The sequence below is a fragment of the Oxyura jamaicensis genome, chromosome 4, assembly GCF_011077185.1.
Source record: "Oxyura jamaicensis isolate SHBP4307 breed ruddy duck chromosome 4, BPBGC_Ojam_1.0, whole genome shotgun sequence".
In the NCBI taxonomy this organism is placed as follows: domain Eukaryota; kingdom Metazoa; phylum Chordata; class Aves; order Anseriformes; family Anatidae; genus Oxyura; species Oxyura jamaicensis.
In genome coordinates, this window is record NC_048896.1 from 88,718,095 (window position 1) to 88,737,557 (window position 19,463).

The 19,463-nt window shown below is 42.5% G+C and overlaps 1 protein-coding gene across 2 annotated transcripts in view; it reads left to right on the plus strand.

Moving 5' to 3' along the window:
* Nucleotides 1-1,253: 1,253 nt before the first annotated feature.
* The window catches only part of FAM53A (family with sequence similarity 53 member A), a 70,139-nt gene continuing 51,929 nt past the window's right edge, over nt 1,254-19,463 (plus strand). For both annotated transcript variants that reach the window (XM_035324784.1, XM_035324786.1), the window contains exon 1: nt 1,254-1,343. The gene's annotated coding sequence lies outside the window, so the exon portion shown is untranslated. The remainder of the gene's footprint in view (nt 1,344-19,463) is intronic.

Consider the following 19,463-nt stretch of genomic DNA (forward strand, 5'->3'; position numbering starts at 1 on the left):
AAATGTGTGATAGTGACAAAAAAGCAGAAAAAAATGGTAATACTGTTTGAAGTATGATTAGTTTTAAGGTATTGGTCTTCTAGGGTTAAAATTTGGAAGCCTGGAAGATAGCCAAGCTAAAATAAGGATGTCCCAGTTACAGAGTTTTGATTTGGACTCTGTGTTGCTAAACTCTGATTCCTGCTGCAGCATGGTCTTGGAATTCATCAAAATCTTACAGGATAACGAGGTGAACCGAGAAACTTCTGGGTTAAAAGGAAAGGTGTGGAAGCTGAGTGCAATATGCAAAAACTCAAGGACAGGTTGAGGAAGGCTGAAGTAACAGATGCTTGTTAAAGGGATGCAAAGAGCTTGTTAATGGTTACCAAATGCCTGTAACGCAGCGGCGTTAGGCCTGTAGGCAACAGTAAATCAGGGCTTGGTTTCTCACAACGCTGGGGATTATGCACCACATAAAGCAGTCCCTGCCCTGACAAGCGTACAGAGCAATTGTCCAAACACATTCCGCTTCCTCGCTGCGCCTGACTCATGACTGCTTCTGAAAAACTCCCATAGGAATATACATATATATTTTTTTTTGAAAATAACGTGATTTATTTATTTTTTAGCCTCCATTTTGAGAGACGAGAGAACATGGCACCCCTCCCGACCCCCCGCGGGACGTGCACCTGAGGCACCCCAGCGGGCTGTCCGCCTGAGGGGGGCAGGCAGAGGGCGGTGTAACCCCACGTTACGCAGCACCACCGCCGGGAAGGACCCGAAATCAGAGCGGGGGATTCTCCGGGTGCCCGGCCCGCTCTCTCCGTGCCCGCCCAGGCCCGGGTGCGCCCCCCCGGGGCCGCCTCAGGAGCCACCCCCCGACAGCCCTGAGCCCGGCCCCGCCGCCATGACGGGACCGCCTTGTCCGCCCCGCCCCCCGCCCCTCGACATCGCGCATGCGCAAAAGCGGCCGCTAGGCTTCGCTGCGCCACGCGCGCCCTCCTTGCGGCTCCATCCGGGGCCGCGATGACGTAATGGGTCTCCCCCTCCTCAACCGTCCAGCCAATGAGAGAAGGCAGCCGCGCCGCCGCAACGCCTCCTGGGGGTTGTAGTACGCCTGCGTCCGCCCCGCCTCGCTCCGCAGCGCGGCCCGAGCGCTCGTTACGGGCCCCCCGCCCCCTTTGTGGGCGGGGCCTCCGTGCCTCACCGCCCTATGGCAGGGCGGGTGAAAGGTCCGCGGGCGGGCGCGGCAACCAATGGGAGCGGGCGGGCGGCGGGAGGGGGCGGGGCCGGCTGTGTTTTGTTCAATTGCCATTGAGGAGCTCGGGCCAGAGGCGGAGGGGAGGCAGCGCGGTCGGGCGCAGGTACCGGCTGCAGGGGGGATCTGGAGCGGGGTGCGGGGGGGACCGGGGGCGCAGCCCCCGGCGGACGTTAACGATCGCAGCCGGCCGTTAACGGCCGCTGGGGTAACGGCTGGGGGCTGCCCGGGGCTTGGGGGTGGCCGGGCGGCGAGGCCTCGGCTGCTTCATGGTGTTGGGGGGGGGGGGGGAGGTTGAAAGGCCAGAAGATAAAAAAATAAATAAAATAATTAACAAATGAATTAATAGGATTAACGTGACAGCGCAGCGCTCCTTTGTGGTGGGGGTGCGGATCCCCCCCTGCCCGCTCGTTGCGGCTTTGGGTGTCCCCGCACCCCAACCATCACGGTACCCCCCCCAGCGCTATGATTTGTGGCCTTAAAGGTTTTAAAAAAATAAAGGAATACCTGAGATCTGCTGCTAAATAGCCTCTTTGTGCCATGCCAGCCCTTGCCCGGGCAGCAGCACGGCTTTGTTCGGGCACTTGGGCTCCGGCAACGGCCCCGTTGCCTGCACGGCCCGCAATAAGGCCTGAATTTAACCGATTTTTGGGAAACTGTGGCTTTTATGGGAGGAGATTCCCCTAGGTGCGGTGAGGCAGAGAGGCTGGGTGGCGCAGGTGACCCCCGGCACCCCGTAGCATCGCCCTTGTGGCAGGGCTCTCCGGGCTGAGCCCCTTCCCTGCAGGCGTGCCACGCACCCCTCACGGCTTCCCCGAAGCAGCCCTCACCGCAGCCCCTCTCCGTACCAGCACCCCGACTTTGGGGTTCCTCACACGAGCCTGAATCGGCCCCGATAAGGCACTGACTTCCAGCGCCAAGGCCTGGGGATGAGCTGAGCCAGCTGGTCACGTCTATTTTCTGGTCCGCTGTGCTTACATTAAAATTAGAACAGTTATTGCAGCCCTCGCTGCCGCGTTGCCTCCGATTCGGGCTGCTAGAGAAATGTTTCCATCGCAGGCTTTTTTGGCAAGGAGCAGGAAGTTTCTGTATGTTGTGGCAAGCTGAAATATTTCTTCTGTGGGTTTTAATTGTGAATAGGCTGCTCGCTTCGAGACAGGGTTATGAAATCTGGAGGGCAGCGTTTCCTGAAAGGCAAAAAGAAAAAAAAACAAAAAACTTTCCTATCGCGGTGCGTGACTTGAGATCTGCTTTTATTGGAGGTGCAATGGATGTAATCGGGGCAGGAGAGCTTGTGTCTGTACAAATATTGGCCTCCTGAGAACGCCTGGCAGACATCTCCACTGAGGCAGGAGGTTGGTATGTATAGGGAGCTAAAATACATTCCAGGTAGTTCTACGTGAGGGGGTTTCCATATGGTTAGCATGGAATTCCTAACCAAAAAATCAGTTTGCCATCCATTTATGCTGAATTTCTGGGAAGTGCTATCAGTCCAGTATTTTTAATCATCTCTCACTTCTGTCATCTCTCATAACTGCTCTTCATCACGTGGAAGTGCAAGCAGGCTGTTAGATACAAACTTGAAATACTGATCTGCAGGATCCCCCTAATGATATCCTGAGAGGATATCTCGTGCTGGGGTAATCTGTATGTCCTCCAGCGGCCTGTACCTGCCAGCGTGTAACCCATAGTTATTGTCTCTTAAGTGGAAGAATTAAAGCTGATTAAATAATTACATGGGGATATTTTAGATTTGGGGTAGTTAAACTTCCCTATTTCCTCTTGAAAGCTGTTTAGTGCAGGCTGTTGTGATTGGGAAGGATGAGGAGGCTGAAAGAAGAAATGTTTGCATTTGCAACATTTGAGTTAGTTTTTGGAAGCTTAGTAGATGGCATGAAACTAAATTTATGAAAATATAGTGGGCATATAAACTGAAAGCTTAACTTTATTGGGGGATCTTTCAATATATTGTATTTGCTGTTTTATTTTGGGTTGTTTTATTTTGCTATGTAGGATTTATACTTGTCTATAGGAATTCCTTGGGAGTCTGGTAACCATTATTGTAGCTCCCTCTTTTAGTTCCTTGCCCTTTTCCCTTCCCTCTTCTTTCTCCCCCTTCCTCTATTGCCTCCCCCAATCTACATTCCTTTGTGCTAGCAGTGATGATGGCAGTTCTAGTCACCTCCTGTGGTTTGATAGATTATTCCCTTTAGAAACATGTGTACTTAAAACTTTCCAAACATGATTCTTCTTTTTTTTTTTTTTGCCCCTACACTTTTTTTGTTACTGGCTTTGAGTTCTTGTTTTAAGAATTTGTCCTTTATGGTTTTGCTTTGAGCTTGCTTAAATAGCAGTAAGAAGCCTTATTAAACCTTTAAGGGAAAGTATTAGTATTTATGTTGTGGTTTTCATTTCTTCTTGCATAGTTTGGAGGTGGTAATATACACAGCAGTTTTGCCTCTTGGCAATAGTGAGTTTCCTTCTTGTCTGCAAGCATACAAGTTGAGCTTTCCTTAGGAAAAATCTTTGCTTGCTTGAAACTTTTAATTCTGTAAAATAAACTCAGGCTATTTTTAGATTACATTCTTGAGATCGCTAGTTAATGTAAGAATTATCTTGGAGTTAAAATGCTCATAAAACCTTGTCTTTAGTCTTGTACCATCTACAGAAATTTTAAAATATGTATCTTTAAGTTTGTATTTTAGTGGAAGACTTAAGAAATTCCTGTTTGCTACAGGAGTAGCTGTAACTCTTATTCTAGGTAATGTGAATAATAGCTTACTGGGAGGTGGCAATCCCAAAGTTGTGAAGGGCTTTAGGAACACTCCTGAATGAGTGAACAGTAGGTAGCCTTCTCCTTGTTAATTCCAGGGAGGAAATTCAAGGCTAGGAAATCAACTACCTGAACTCAGTGTTGTGTACTGCCTGATGGCTTCCTGGCAGGTAAGTTGTTTGAATCGAGTGACGGCATGCCTGAGAGGTAGCCATTGACAACTTCGCTTTAGATGGGGCTAACGAGATCTGTGCCATCAGTGAAATACTGCAATCCAGTGAGGAAGAGAGTCTGTATAAAACCAGGCAATTTTTCAGAAAATGGCTTTCTTTAAGGAGCTTCAGTTGCTCTCAAAAGGGAGGTATGTTTTTAACTCTAGAACTGCTTTAGTTTTTTCTGTGATGACATGGCTGGATACTGCAGTACTCTGCAAGTATAGAAAAACCTAAAATCAAGGTAACTGTCATTTCTTCAATGTTGCCTTTTTTTTTTTACTCTTTGTACTGTTTTTTGTGTTTCAGTCAGTTTAGGAAAATGATGTCATCGACAAGCTGGCAAGAAACTCCTGACTTAATGCTTTGCAGTGGGCAGAAATGCCTTCTGAAGGCCCTGCTTCTGCTAATTTTTAGGTTGGGGTGAGGTAGTAGGCCGGTTTGTTGCTACATGTGTGATCTGGGTGATGGCCGTTGGTTTACTGGCAGCAATTTTCCTTTATGCAAACAGCTGAAGATCATGCTTTAGAATGCATAGAGTCTTTAAGTTACTTTATGTAAAGAAAACTTGCTGAATTAAATATAATTGGCTTTCTGCTGTTTGTACTTGGTTATATTTTATTGAAATGCAGGCCATCACTTAAGCTATACTTGTTGATGTTAGTGTTAGATCAAGAGTTCTGATTACCTAATGCTAGCATTGTTGCTCTGAATTTGGTATGACAGCATTGGTTGAAGTTCCCATGAAAATTAACCTCTTGTATTTTAGTGCAGGGAAGAATACTTTCAATGATGCATCAGATTGCAGGCGTAGAGCTCTGGAGGCACTCAGAGACCCTCGCCCGGTGCCAGCAATGATAATTGCCCTTCAGCGTGTGTAGGTGTGTCTACAGATGGAGCTAGGAGTGTGAAATCAAACAGTATTTTGCCTGGAGCTGTCATTAGAAGTGTCATTTGCCAAACTGTCTCTGTACAGGCAGAAACGCGTGTCGTTGTGGGAAAGGCATCTGAGATGGAAGAAAGCTGTTCCTGCATTTGCTGAGCTTCAAAATTGGAACCCAGCTGCTACAGGAAAGGGTTGATGAAATAACTGCAGCAGCACTGTCTATACCTTTACTTTTGTGCCGAGATCTGTGGTGCAGGAAGGCAGAATCTGAATTCTTTTTTTTTTTTTTTTTTTGAATAATCCTTATTTCTCCTTAATAGCCCCCGGCTGGCCCAAGCAGTTGGCTTGCATTTCTTAATGCATTATGCATTTAAGACTTACGGGTTTATGAAAGATCAGTTGTAATTTGGCAATTTCTATTTAAAAGCGAAGGTGAGTTATCTTTAAAAACAAACTAGCTCCTCTACTGTCCTAAGGAGACCTTGTACAACAAGGCTGTGGCTCCTTTCTACTGTCACCTCCCCCTTGAGCCATGAATAGGAATAATAGGAACTTCTGTTGGTGTTATATTAACTTTAGGTCTGTAATTTGCATCTCAAATAACGCTGAACAGCTTTAATGCCTTTGAGGGGTTTAGGAGGTTTTTTTAATTTGTATGGTAAATGTGTTTTTTAACTTAATTGAGCAGTTCAAATTATTATTATGGAATGTTTAACTTTTCTCCGTGCAGCTTGTGTTGAGGTAAATGGCACTAAATCCTTGATTTCAGTACTCTGTGCATATATTACTTTTTGCCTTAATTGTGGCTTTAGATTTTGTAGTAGTAAAGTATTCCTATCTTGCTCATATGTTTACTAGTGGATACTTTGTGATGTTTGGGTTCTTTATTCCACCCTTTAAAGCTTGCTTATGGAGCAAATTCTTGTTTTAAAGGCCACTGCTCCCTTTCACTCAATTTTCCTACCGACAAATGCACTTGCCTTTCTTTTGAGTTTTCTGTTGATTTCACCTATTTTGTTTTTAGAGGGATGAAAACTTCACGTACTTAAGGAAGAAGCAAAAAGCCTGTATGTCATTTCTCTATCAAACCCTGTTGCTGTATCAGCTCCTAGAACCCAGAAGTCACGTGCAGGATGTGAAGAAGGCTGGTTTGTTGGTTTGGGGTCTGTGGTACAATGCAGAACATGAATCAAACCCAGAGCTGTGAAGATGTGCTTGAGGCTGGATGGCTCTGGATCTGCAGGGTGCTGTCTCTGGCAGCTCAGTGTTCCTTATTCAACACAAAGATGGCCACTGAGGTTGCAGGTGATTTTTATATCATGGCATGAAGCAGCTTTGCTGTAATAACGTAGGAGACATCTGTTCTATGTCCTGTTTGAGGGTGTGGTTTGTTTTGAAGGGATGTATTTAGGAACCTAGAATTGATGTGTATGCCTGTAGTTTTTTTGATAAGCTGACATTTAGAATTTAAAAATTCTATTTTTTATAAAATGAAGCAGGAACCTTTTTGCTTGTCCCAGACTAATACTAGTGGCAAATAATCATTCATTGTCCTGTTTGGAATTGAGCGTAGTGGTGTGTAAGCATGCTTGAAGACTGCTGCTGTGCTCCACAGCATAATTTGACACAATATTTAGTGAGGAGGAGAGAGGAGTAATGAAAACATTGAATAACTACTGCCTTAATTGGCTAAAGCATGGCATATATCTCTTCTAGTGGGGAGGGGGAAGAGCGTGGGTACCCAAAATTTAATCTTTTCATTTTTAAAAAATGATTTGAAGTGAAACAGTTGAATTTTGATGCATTTGATACACGTGGGTATCTTGGGGGACTAAAATGAAGTGCTGTGGCTTGCTCTTAAGGTGCTATTGAAAGGCAGAGCTACTGGTTAGAAGACACTGTTAGGCTGCTCATTTCTTAGTATGTGTGGTAGTCTACTTAAGCTTAGATACATGTCCCTGCTTACTGCATCTTCTATTGGCACTACATCCTGACCAGGGCTGTCTGCTCCAGTACTTGAATAAGAAATGGCTGAACTCTTGGAGGGCAAGGTGGACTGTTGCTGCTCTCATGTTTCACAAATCTGTTCAGAAGAATGGCATTTAAGCAAATCAGACTAATGTCTGGAGAACTATTTGTACACTGGAACTATTACAGAGAATGAAAAAACATGGTATTTTGTGTCTGTGTGCTTCACAGGTGTCCTGTTTGCACTTAAGCACTCAGTCCATTTTTTTTTCCCAGTTTCATCTTTCCCCAGCTTCACAGCTTTGATTTTTTTACAGTTGAAACGTGAGCGTGTAACTTATTTCAGGCACAAATTTCCTCTCTGACTGGCTGTAACTAATGCTCCCTGCATCAGCTCCATGTCTGCAAGATTTTGGATCTGTTTTTATTTTGGAGTATTTGGTTTGCATGCAGCATTTTCCATAGGCAGGAAGCTGTAACCAGGCCCAAGGCCACAGCTGCAATGGAAGGTGTGTGTGTGTGTGTGTGCTCTGTGAGGATGCTTTGTGACACCACATCAATGGAAGCTCTTAAATCACCAAGATGCTAGTTCTAGATTGTCAGCAGGGTAAGTACACGTTGTCCTGGAGACATCTGATTCTGGATTCTGTTGGCCAGAGCAGAAAATACCAACAGGATACTACAATGTTGACAAAACTCTCATACTGCTGTGGGAGATAATTGGACTTGATTTATTTCTACATGCGGAAGGTATAAGGCAGGTGTGACTTTTTTGTGGTACACTAAATTTCACGTGGACAAGCAAATGAAATGTCTAATGGTGTCTTCGTTTGAAAAATCAAAAGATTGACTTCTATCCCATTCAAAATAAAACTTTGCTGTTGGATGATAGCAAACATAGTAGCTTGAAATTGAGGTAGCCCGAAAAGGGGTGAATAGGATGTGGGCTGGTTTGAGTCTACTGCCATGTGACAGTATCACCTATCTAATGTGATTCAGAAGAGAAGTTTAGCTCTACTTTTTTTCTGTCCTTGGCATTAAAACTCCTTTTGAATATGGAACTAGACATCTTTGTCACTGGAGCTCAAGCTTACTGCCTAATACCCTGGGCATGAGGGACAGCTATTATTTCCCCTGTAGTAATTCTTTAAAATAATTGAACTGCTTTTTGTTGTGTTCCTGTTTCTTGTGTTTTGTCTCCCTTTGCGCTCCCCACAGCCTTGTGATGCTTTTGACCTAAGTAAGGCCACCTCTTACCGAGAGATCACATTGTTTTCAGCTCTCATCACTCTTGTTCTTCTCTGAGCACCCAAGTTAGCTCACACTGGTCTTCAAGCATGGTGCTCAAAGCCCAGCTTTGTGCTCTAGCTGAGGCTTTCCTGTGCTGAGTGGAGTAAGAAAAAACATTCATATGCCCTGGAGCTGGCTTGCTTGTCTATGCATCCCCACACATTTGACTTGCTTACAATAGCCCGATGCTGTTGCAAGGTCAGCGTGTTGATCTAGCACAGCCAACAGCTTCCTTCTGAGGAGCTCACCTTGCTGTTTGATCGGTTAGTTGGTTAATGCTGCCTGAGTGTATCTTCCATAATTGTATCTGATATCTTCCAGAACAGTTTCCCAGTGTGTCAGTTGTGCAGAATTGTAATTGCCTTGCAGTTCTTCCTACCCTTCTCCTATTGTCCCAAGCCCATCCTTTCTCATCATTTGTTGGTGATGAAATCAGTGAATTGAACTGGACTCATGCTTGGTGTGTTCTCCCATGCACCACCGGTAAGGCTCACTATAGAGTCTACTTGCTTGCCAGCATCAGAGCTAAATGACTTGAAGTGTTCAAGTAAGTGCTGTTACTGGGATGTCATAGCACTTACGACAGGTTCCCTGCACCCCTTCCCCTGGGGATCTACTGAAATCCAGGGGGCTGGAGACCAGTCACAGGAATTAACTTTTTATTTTGAAGGCAGAAGTGGGATGAAAGGAAGCTTCTGAAACTGATGTCCAAAACTTTTTTATTATTTTTTTTTTAAAGTGATCTGTTGGTGTCAGCGCTCAAATCTGTCACATACCAGCATAATTCTGGTATCTTGCAAATAATTCCAGGTGTCGTGGAGTCCCTGTGAAGTCATCTGTAGTTACGGTGGTTCTAAGCTTTCAGTTCTTAAGCTGAATTCCTCTTGCATCACAAGCTAGGCATTGAAGAATAAGCCCCACTACTTGGGGCTAACTTTTTAAGGTACTTTTCTTGGATTAAGTATTTGCTGGCTTCTCTGTGGGTGTAACTTTCTCTTTTTTGAAGTCTTAGCTCTCATGACATCTCTCCTGCCTCACGAAATTCCAACTTGATTGGTGTAGGGAATTTTGCACTTCATAGAGGAGGGCTTCTGTGAGCCTTGTCTCTGTTAGGGTTGTTTGACACAGCTCTGGAAGTACTTTTCATTGTTGTTCTTCCAACCTCTGTCCCTGTAAACCTTCAAAGTAATCTGCATCCCTGCTTTCCAGCTACTTAATCAGCTTTGCCCTAATTGTTGCACTGTTTATGGTCTCTACATGTACAGCAGTTTGTCCTCATCACCCAGATATAGTCAAGTACAGTTAAAATTTTGATGTACTTGGTTACAAGGTGTAATAACTTCTTATAAGCAATTTTTTTACCTTTGCATGCTCTAAGGAGACATCCATCCTTGGAGGTTTGGACGTCCAAGACAAGACGTGTCCTTGCTGCAGTCTTAAATTGAGAGGAGGCTTAAAAAGCTTGGTAATTCTTCTCTAAAAATGTTTCATGTTTCACCATACAATCCTAGGTGAGAGTATGGCAGTGATCGCTTTTAACCCCCAGTGTGCTGCCAAAAGTAAGGCAGCATCTCTTGGAATTCAGGGGTTAAACATAATGTGGATGGTGAAATGTGTATTGCATACAGCTTAGGTAGTTAATGCATATTTGTATTTTGATTAATATATAGGTTTTATGTTTAAAAAAAAATAAGGGTATTTTGTTTCCTTATTTGCATAACAGTGGCTCAAAATAAAATCACTGTTACCTCCTTAAACTGTTAATGCAGAAATAGCTCCATGCTGTTATCCCAAAACTTCCTCTTTTTGCCATGGAGTACTAGAACTGAGAAATATTCCCTCAAAAAGGTGGTGGTGTGCTGGCAATGGGGGTGTGTGTAAAGTGGGGAATAACACTGCTTGTATGCAGCATTTGTGCACTCACAGCAAGGAGTATCCCTGTTCCTGTCCTCAGGTTAGCTGCCAGGGTGGGATTTACTTGCTTCTAACACCTACAGCTGAACTAATTGCTCCTTAGTACTTGAGAAATGTAGATTTTGTTGGGAGGATGCTTTTTTCAGGTTTACTTAGGTGGATGCATCCTGCTGTTGGTGATGCTGTTAGACAAGTTGGGCTGTGAATACTGTGACTAAGGTTGGTACAGTGGGAACTGTGTGGGGAATGTGTTCAGAAAGCTTCTTCCAAGGTGGGATAACACTGGGTTGTGTGAGGCTTTTCTGTATTAAGTGTAGGTGCTCAATTTGTAGTAGTGTATTCAGCAGCAAAATACCACATATTGAGCCTAAACTTTATAGTCTTCTAGGGTGCACTGCAGAGAGCCTTAACATACAAATACATACAGAAAGATTAATTTCACTGTTTTCTGACATGGCAAGACATGAGTCACTCTTCATTTGGAAGTGAGATTAAATCTAATGTACCTTGTTTGTCCAAGTCTTTATTAAATTAAACTATATTAAATGAACTGGATTAATTGTAACATTTCAAAGCAGCACTTGGGTTTCAAATGAACTGAATTGAAAACAAGATTTGGCCCTAATGATCTTGACTGCCCATGAGCACAGTTTCCAGCAGGACTTCAGAACTTGTGAGAGAAGGCCTTTCCTTTCCTCCTCCCCATTTCTCAATCGAGCATGATCAAATAAAACCAAACCTGTTTGTAAATTCTGAACTGTTAAACTGAACAAACCGAAGTAAATGCTCCTTGCACCTGCAGAATAAGCTGCAGCTGTCAAAAGCTTGTTTATCACTGACATACTGTGTGGGTCCAGGTGCTCAGCCGTTGACTTTGCTCTGTCTCAGTGGTTTGGCATTTGATAACTTCAGCAGAAAACTTACTGCCTTATACAGACTATGGCATGTTTAACCTTTGCTAGAGTGAGGATGCCAGAATCTCAGATGTAATTTCAGAGGTTTATTTTAAAGTGTTTTTAGATAAAAGCACACTTTTTATCAGTATTGAAAGACCTCATTTGAAAGGCTGAGAACTGAAAGTACAAGCTTGCATCTCTCTTGCTGTTGACTTTATCTGATAAAATCTTTACTATTTTGTCCTTCAACTTGGTTACCAGAAGCTGATCTTGTCAGAACGCAGTCATCTGTAAACCTAATTGCCCAAGTGAGAGGGGGACATTTCCCTTCTAAACACTCCTGCTCCTGTCCTCTCTTGCAGTGCTGCCTGTGGATGTGTGCTTGACTTGCTGGTCAAGCACTTTACCTGCTGCCATTTAAAACTGCCAGACTTGATTCCTAATTGGTGAAGGTTGGAACAAAAGGCCCTTTCCCTACTTTCACTTCTCACTTGGCATTTTTTGGCTCAAATAAAACGGAGATATTCTGCCCTATACTACCTGCAGTACAACCCATAATTTATATGTACTGGTTGGCACCTTACGTGCACTTGCTTTCCATACAAGAGTATGGTTTTGCATTAAGGCTTGGTACCCTGCACTAGGTGAGTAAACATAGAGTCCTAGAGACTTCTATGAATCTACTTTGGCAAATGAATCTCTCCACAGACCTTGCTTGTAGAATCAGTGAGTCATTCGTTAAACAGCTGATAGTGGTGAGGTAGTGCTTGCTGAAAAGCCTGAGATTTTCCACCAAGCAGAAGGCTGTCTTTCAGTATTAAAAAGCAAAAAAAAAAAAACCACCAAAACTGATTCACCTTCTATGGGCGTTCATTTTAAACTATTTTTTCCCTGACCTGGCATAGTTGTATTCTCTTGTATGGTGTAACTTCCTTTGTCACAGAAAATGTAATTCATGTAATTATTACAAATGCTTTTCCTAAATACCTGCTGCAGTTGTGTACCCCTTAATTTGTGTCTTGAGCCCGTAACAGCACTTCCTGATTTCAGCCTTCAATAGCACACCGAACAGCTGGATGCATGGACAAAGTTCCCTTGCTTTTGGAATGGTCTGGTGAACTGGGAAAGGCTCAAGCTGCATAGCTCAACTGAATTTGGTTTTATTGAAGTAGCTTAATAAGCATGGCAGGAGCGATATCCATGATTACACGTCAAGCGCCATCTGAACTGAACGTTGAAAGTGCACGCAATATCAATTTCTGTACTGCTTTCCTTTTTTTTATTTCATCGCATGACTATAGTGAACTTTAATTTATGGTCTGTTCATGCTTTGAGCATTTGTGGACTGTTTCTGAGGGCTCATGTTGCAGAGCAGTATATATATGAGACATTGGTATTCAAAAACTTACGGGGATGTGCAAAACAGAAGTTGAAAACCGCCAAATTAAGACAAGAAATGCAGTTTAGCACAGTAAGCAGCACCAGCAACAACTTCTCAAGCCAGCAGTTAGTTTTGGTGTCTGTAATGTAATGTCTGACACCTTGTTACAGACAACTCACGCTGCTTAAAAGCTGGGGGCAATGTTGTTTTTTTCTGAGCTCTAATGGAAGTGGAAGCTAGATGGGTGTTACAAAACATAGTCTTTTGGTGTGCTGCCTCCTGAAGTTCTTGAGGTGGTGTCTCTTGACAGATGAATTGGTTTCTTGAGTAAGAAATTACAGATAGCTATGATGGAGAACAAGTTTGGGCCAGGAAAGGGAACTTGCTTTGTTCTGCAGCATATCTCGTGTGTGCTCAATGCATTTCCGTGCTGTTTCAAGATAGATGATATGCAACTTAAAGTTAAGGCTTTCTCCTATAACTCGTGTGCAAGCTTGTAGAGGGCTCTGCTGTTGCATGGCTCTACCTCTATCTTGCTTTCTTTTCGCAGACTTTTGGGGTTTACGTGAAAACTGTGTATTTGTCATAAACTGCTAAATTTAGGATACACACGTACTTGTGCTCATTTAGTACAATTACAAAATGACCTTCTGGAGAGTTATAATTTTGAGACAAAGATTGAAGCCTTCCTAAATTGGGTGTAGTACTCTGAGAGAGGGAAATCCTGTCCTAATTCTCCATATTAAGAGTGGTGAGGCTGGGGGGAGCATACTCCATGTTGTTGTAAGCACTGAGATGCACGGATATTTACAGAACACTGCTAAGCACTTGAGTTCTGAATTTAGCAGCATCTTTAATTCACCAGCTGTACTATTTATTGGAAAATACTCAGGCTACTACAGGTTTCTTGTTTTTAACTTCCGTGCTTGTATGCGGGCTAATGTTAGGGAGACTTCCCTGTGTGCAGATTATACAGCTCATTAGATCTCTGAAATGCCATGAAGTAGCATCTTAGCACAAATGTTTTTCACCTGGCCTGAGGCCTCCAGCAAGAACATTTCACACTCGGGATCATAAAAACAAACCTACTAGTTGGGCTTTTTATTTTAAACAAACAAACCAGATGCCAGAATGAACCCGAAGGCAAGTAAGAGGAGGTTTAATAGTTGTGTGTGTTTTGGGAGCAGGGTGTATGGGAGAGATCTGTATAACCCCCCCACACCAAGCCCATGGGGTCTGGCAATGTATCTGGTAATACACCTTACTACTGATTTCAGTCTTTCATGGGTGTGCAGCAAACACTGTCCCTACTATACAAGTTAGGGGTCAGTGGTACGTGTTCTTCAGGTCTGTTCTTAAAGCATATGCATGTGTAACTTCTCATGTGAAGTGCGATCACTAAGAGAAAGTAGGTGATATTATTACTTACCTTTAGTTTTTCCCCTGCCTTTTCTCTAATTGGAGTGAGGCAAGTACTGCAGTAGTAGGGCTGGTTCACCTTACCACTGTTCACGAGCCTCAGAGTGAAATACAGTCTTCTATGTCTCGTGTAATCTCTATCACTTGCTTTTTGGGAGCATGGTAGATTTAAGTTGGTATGTGCATTTCTTCAAACCCTAACACTGTATAAATTACTTGCGATGAATCTGAATTTTGTATCTTATTAGCTGCATTGTATACTAAATGATGATCCATTGGTTTTAAATAGAATAAATATTCCTAAATACAGTATGTGCCGAGGGAAATTACTTAAGACCTGAGCTCCAAGCTTTCAGCAATGTCACAGACTGTAAGTAAAAGTAATGCTCTTTAAGTGGTGCCCACTAGGTTTTGATTTGAACTACTTAAACAGGCAATAATATGTAGTTTGAGCTAGCACGGTCTTAAACTAAATGTGCTAACAGTCATTATTTCATAATTATAGCTAAAGCAAAGGGCTTGGAGTTCATGTGTAAAAGCCTCAGTGGAGCAGACTTCCTGTTCCTCAGCAATACATAGGACTCTGTCTGTGCTTTCTGCAGTCGTGCTGGGAAGGGGGATAAAATCAGGCTTGCACATTGCAGGGAGGTGACAGGTCATGGGCTAACACTAGCAAATCCAAATGCAACTCCAAACATAGATGCATATATCCTTTAGCAAAATTAATGTAAGCCTTGCCTGTATTTAACTAGTGGTACATCATTTTAGAAAAAGAGAACATAAGTAACAAACCCATTTTCGTATGGGATCAGACACAAGGCACAGTTCATCTGTTTGGCTGTCTTGACAGAGGTACTTCAAAAGATGCAGGATAACATCACATCTGTGATGTGAATGTTTGTCTTCCTCAAGTCTGAAAGACGGGTTTAAACCTGGGAGACTGAGACTTCATACTGCTATAAGCTGGCAATAATAAAAGCTTTAACCTTTGGCATTAGGTTGAGTTCTTCACCTTAGTTTTATGTGGTGATACATTACCGTATGACCTGGAAAAAGTCTCTTGAGCTTACTTCACCCGTGCTTCCATTGTTTTGAGAAATACGTTTCATAACATCCCTCATCTTTGCCCTTCCTTCTCCTTTCTGGAAAGAGACTTTCTTCCCAATACAAAAATAAACCCAAACCACCTGATAGTAACTTGAGAAACGAAGGGTAGTATTTCTTACAGACAACAGTTCATTTTGTAAAAGAGTAAAATCTTCCATTTCTAAATCAAATTTTATGAAAACAATTTTAGGCCTTTTTTCTACGTATTTTTCATCCAAGCTGGACGGATCCTGCCTGTGAAGGAGAAAGTCTGTGCTGAAGTACCACCTTTAACCTCTTTCCAGCATGTCATCTGGCTGTGAATTTTGCAAACTGGAAACCACCACCTTAAGCCAGGATATTCTTTTTAGTTTAATTCTGGTGCTTCTGCTTGCAGATTTTCCTCCATCTCACATGGGAGCCTTTGAACAAGGTCTGTTTTTTCAATCAGAAAACTCTGAGTACTTCTTGTTCCCTTTGAGTTCAGAGGATTTGCCAAAACATGTTGCATTTCAAGTAAGAGTCCAAAGGCTGAATTTGATGGTTGAGGCTTTGCTCCTTCCTCATAGGAGCTCTCGCATCTGAAGTGTGGAGGTTAGAGTATAAATAAATGTATGGGATGCGGTCTTATTTTAGTAACAGTTCATATTTTTGTCGGAGCTGTCTCAGTGACCAGTTGGATCCTAAAGCATCACCATTCTAACACCAAATGCAGTGAAATTTTGGGCTCCATGATGATTTTCTGCATTTAAGGCAAGTGGACCTAATATTTATGCTTTCATCTCTGGAGGCAATAACAACCCAAATCCTAGTTCTTCAGCCTCAGGATGCTAAAATATAGTCCTGTCTTGCATGTTAAGTGAGTTATGTTCTTCAGTGGATTCTTTTGAGCTCCTTATATTGCTTATGCTTCCTGAGTCTGTGGAATATGTGGGAAACTTAAGTCTAGTGTCCATCCTTCAATATAAAGGATGCCTTCTAGCATATTTTTCTTGTCCTTTTTTGTGGCTTTCTGGTGGAGTTGTAGCAATCATAATCCAGGCTTGAACACCTCATAATGTTGAGGATTTCTTCTAATAAAAACTGGCTTATGAAAGAATTGTATGGAGAAAGCTGAGATTCTGTAGCTCAAGAAATATCTTTTTAGTCTTTAAAAATCTCAGAATTGTAAATGTTGGAACTAGCTTATCTGGCTTCATTTTGAATTCTAGCATGTGTAGGGAGTGGTGTTGGTCCTTGCTTTCTCTTCTGGTCACATTTGAACTCTTCAGGGAGTACTACTGTTTAAACAGGATTGCTGGACAGTTGTGTAATGATTTTCATAGATTACAGAGTATGGTTGTTAACTATACTCTTTACCCCCCTTTGGATCAGAAACTTAACTTTATCATGCTAATATACTATTTCTCTACTTTTTTTGTAGAGAACCTCAGCACAACAGGGTGCTAGCTAACTAATACAAAGAAGACCCCTTGAGTATAACATACTGGAATAACCTGGAAATTGGGGTGTTCACCTCTAGGACCTGTCCCCCTGAAACACTGAATTGTTCTATAGTTGCAGGAAACTCTCTAATTAAAGCACTAATTTAGACTTGATTTGGAATTTTGGAAGGCTTCAAAATAGCCACTGCAGGTCAGTGCTAAAAAGAGCAAAAGTCCAAATTTTCTTGAAATGCATGCTATCAAGAACCTTTCTGGGCTAAAAGTTGTTAATAATAGACTTACGTTACAAGGAATGCTTAGCGTCCCTGTGAACTTCTTAGCACTGTGGTAAATGTGTTGTTTTAAAAGTAGACTGTCTCTTCATTTGGAAGGCAGAATTTTGCATCGCAAGAAACCAGGTATTACGTGGTTTCTTTCAGACGTCATAAAGTATTAGCTTAACACTTTTTTTTTTTTTAAAAAAAAACAAATGCTGGTCTTTTAGTTATGCTTGAAGCAAGACTAAATTGGGATGGGAGACAATGCTCTGTTAAAACTTGATTGGTTTTGCGTGATGTTTCAATTTTGAAATGTTTCCTGGACGCTGTGGAAAGTGCCAGGAGGCAAAAATCACAGCATCTTTCATCTGGAGTCTAGTAGCAAAACCATCTAGATCTGGAGTTAGTACTGCTGGGGTGATTAGCTGCTTTGGCTTGCTGAAGCAGAGATAATATTTTAAAGGACCTACTTATCCGAATTGGAATTCTGACTCTAGCTAATCCTTTTCTTCTGCTGGGAGCTGGCTAAGTATGTCTTTATGGGATTGTTGGTAATAAGGGCTCTGTGTAGCTCTCTGAACAAAGAGTAGGAAATAATATGAAGGAACAGAAAAAAGGTAATGACCTACACTCTCATTGAGCAGTATTAGTCCCATAGGCAAAACTGTGGAATTACAACCATCAAGAAACACCTACCTTACTGTTATGGGGAAATCATCTAAAATCTTGTGATCTTTTCTTTATCCAAGATGGAACTTCCAGAGACAGAGAAGAAATTGTTAGAAGTGTTTCAAACAAATGTAAATTTCCCCAGCAAGATGAGCTGTTGCTGGAACATTGTGTCCTGCAGGATGCAGAGGAGTAGGAGTGGGTTGGAAATGAGTCTGGCTGCCTTGTTCTCTTAGAGCCAAGAAGAGATTTTTTGAATTGGCTTTATATTCTTCAACAGGACTCCTCATCGCTTTCAAAGTAGGTTGTCAAATTGGATGTGCCTCTGGCATCCTCCAGTTGACTGTGGGGGAGAATCTGTATTTTTAGTATTTTTCCCAAAAAAGACCCTGGTGACATCACTGAGAAGATGCAGAATTTGTGAATTTTTCTCTCTGCCCTTAATTTTGGCAGAGATATTGTAAGACATTACTACTTGTGGCTAAAATTTAAGAAATAAAACCTCAAAACTTCCTTTCTTTAATAGTACTATAGAAGTATAATAATAAAACCTACTTTCTTTAGTACTGTACAGTAACAAATTACATTCTTCTCAGACTTCAGAATATTTGTGTTGTACAACGGAACTTTAAGTCGGAGATAATGGTGATGCTGATTCCATCACAGCTCATTCTCTATCTCTGAGGAATGTTAGCTTTGGCTTGCTGTTGTATTTGGAGTCTTTTTCTATCCCGTTTATTTTATTCCTCTCCATTAATCTGTTTTTTAGTAATGAAAATAGCTTCTCTACCTCCACCTCTCTCACCTCCCACCCCCCAGCTTAAGGCCATCCCAGTAAAATTAAGTCTTTTCCAGGACAGAGGGAGGCTAACGTCTTTTGTCATGCATATTTGTCTTGGATGGCTCAGCTTTCTCACTTCTTACCTAATCAGGCTCCATTAAAGGATGGTGTGCTAAGGGAAGGATGGCCATAATCTCCTAGGACCTGATCCAATCTGGACCTCCAGGAGCTGCTATTATTATCTTGAGGCTTGGAGGGTCTCAGCAGGTGAGGCAGGCAAGTTCAGAAACTACCTGTCTAGTTTTGGTGACAGCAGAGATGTGCATGTTTGGGTACGCTTGTGGCTTGCATAGGAAGCAGGGCATGCAGTTGCAATTGTAGACAAAACTCAGTTGTGCTAAGAGCCATGCTGTGAAGCAGCTGAAGAAATGCTAATGCAGCAGGATCCACGTTTCTCTAACAAGGATGGTCAAAGGGTTTTCCTATTACTGAAAATCCAATTAGTTTGAAGCACCAAGCAGTTTGAGAGGGATTCAGCCTGATGAGCGTAAAGGGCATTATAAGGAGAGACTGGAAAAGAAAGTTAGCTGCCTTTAAACAACTCTGAGAAGAGCATGGTAAAGTACATAAAATGAACAGCTTACTGTCCATGTGGGTACATTAAATGCACACTGCAGCAGAGGATTTTGAAACAAACAAAAAAACTACCCAAAAATGCAAAAATACCATGAGGAGTTTTCTGTAGCTTATGGAACCTCCTGCTAGGAGGTATTGAGGGTCAAGGGCTTGCAAGACTTGAAAATACTGTAGTACGGATATATTAATGAAGCCTTAAAATGATAACATGGTGAAGCTGGAGTGACAGGTAAGAATCTCCTGTTTACTAATTAATAGCCAATATTAATTAGCAAAAAAGAGAAGCAATTCCTTGCGGAGTGTCAGTACCTCAGCTCCAGGGAACTAGGCCTTTGGTTGCTGGGGCTGCAGGGCAGGCCGCACATCCCTTTGTGCTCTAGGTTGGACTGGTCAAAGGGGTATGAGTTGGAAAAAGAAAACTGGGGCTAAACGTGTTCAAACCCTGCTTTGGAAGGGGAGAGCTAATTCCTAGCTACAGGGTAATCTGTTTGGCTCAGTGTGGAAAATGCTAATGTCATCTAGCTTTCCTTTTATTCTCTCTGAACCCGTAGCTGGGCAGGAACCTCAGTCAGCAGTGTCAGCTTCTCACAGCTTGCCCACACAGTCATTTGTA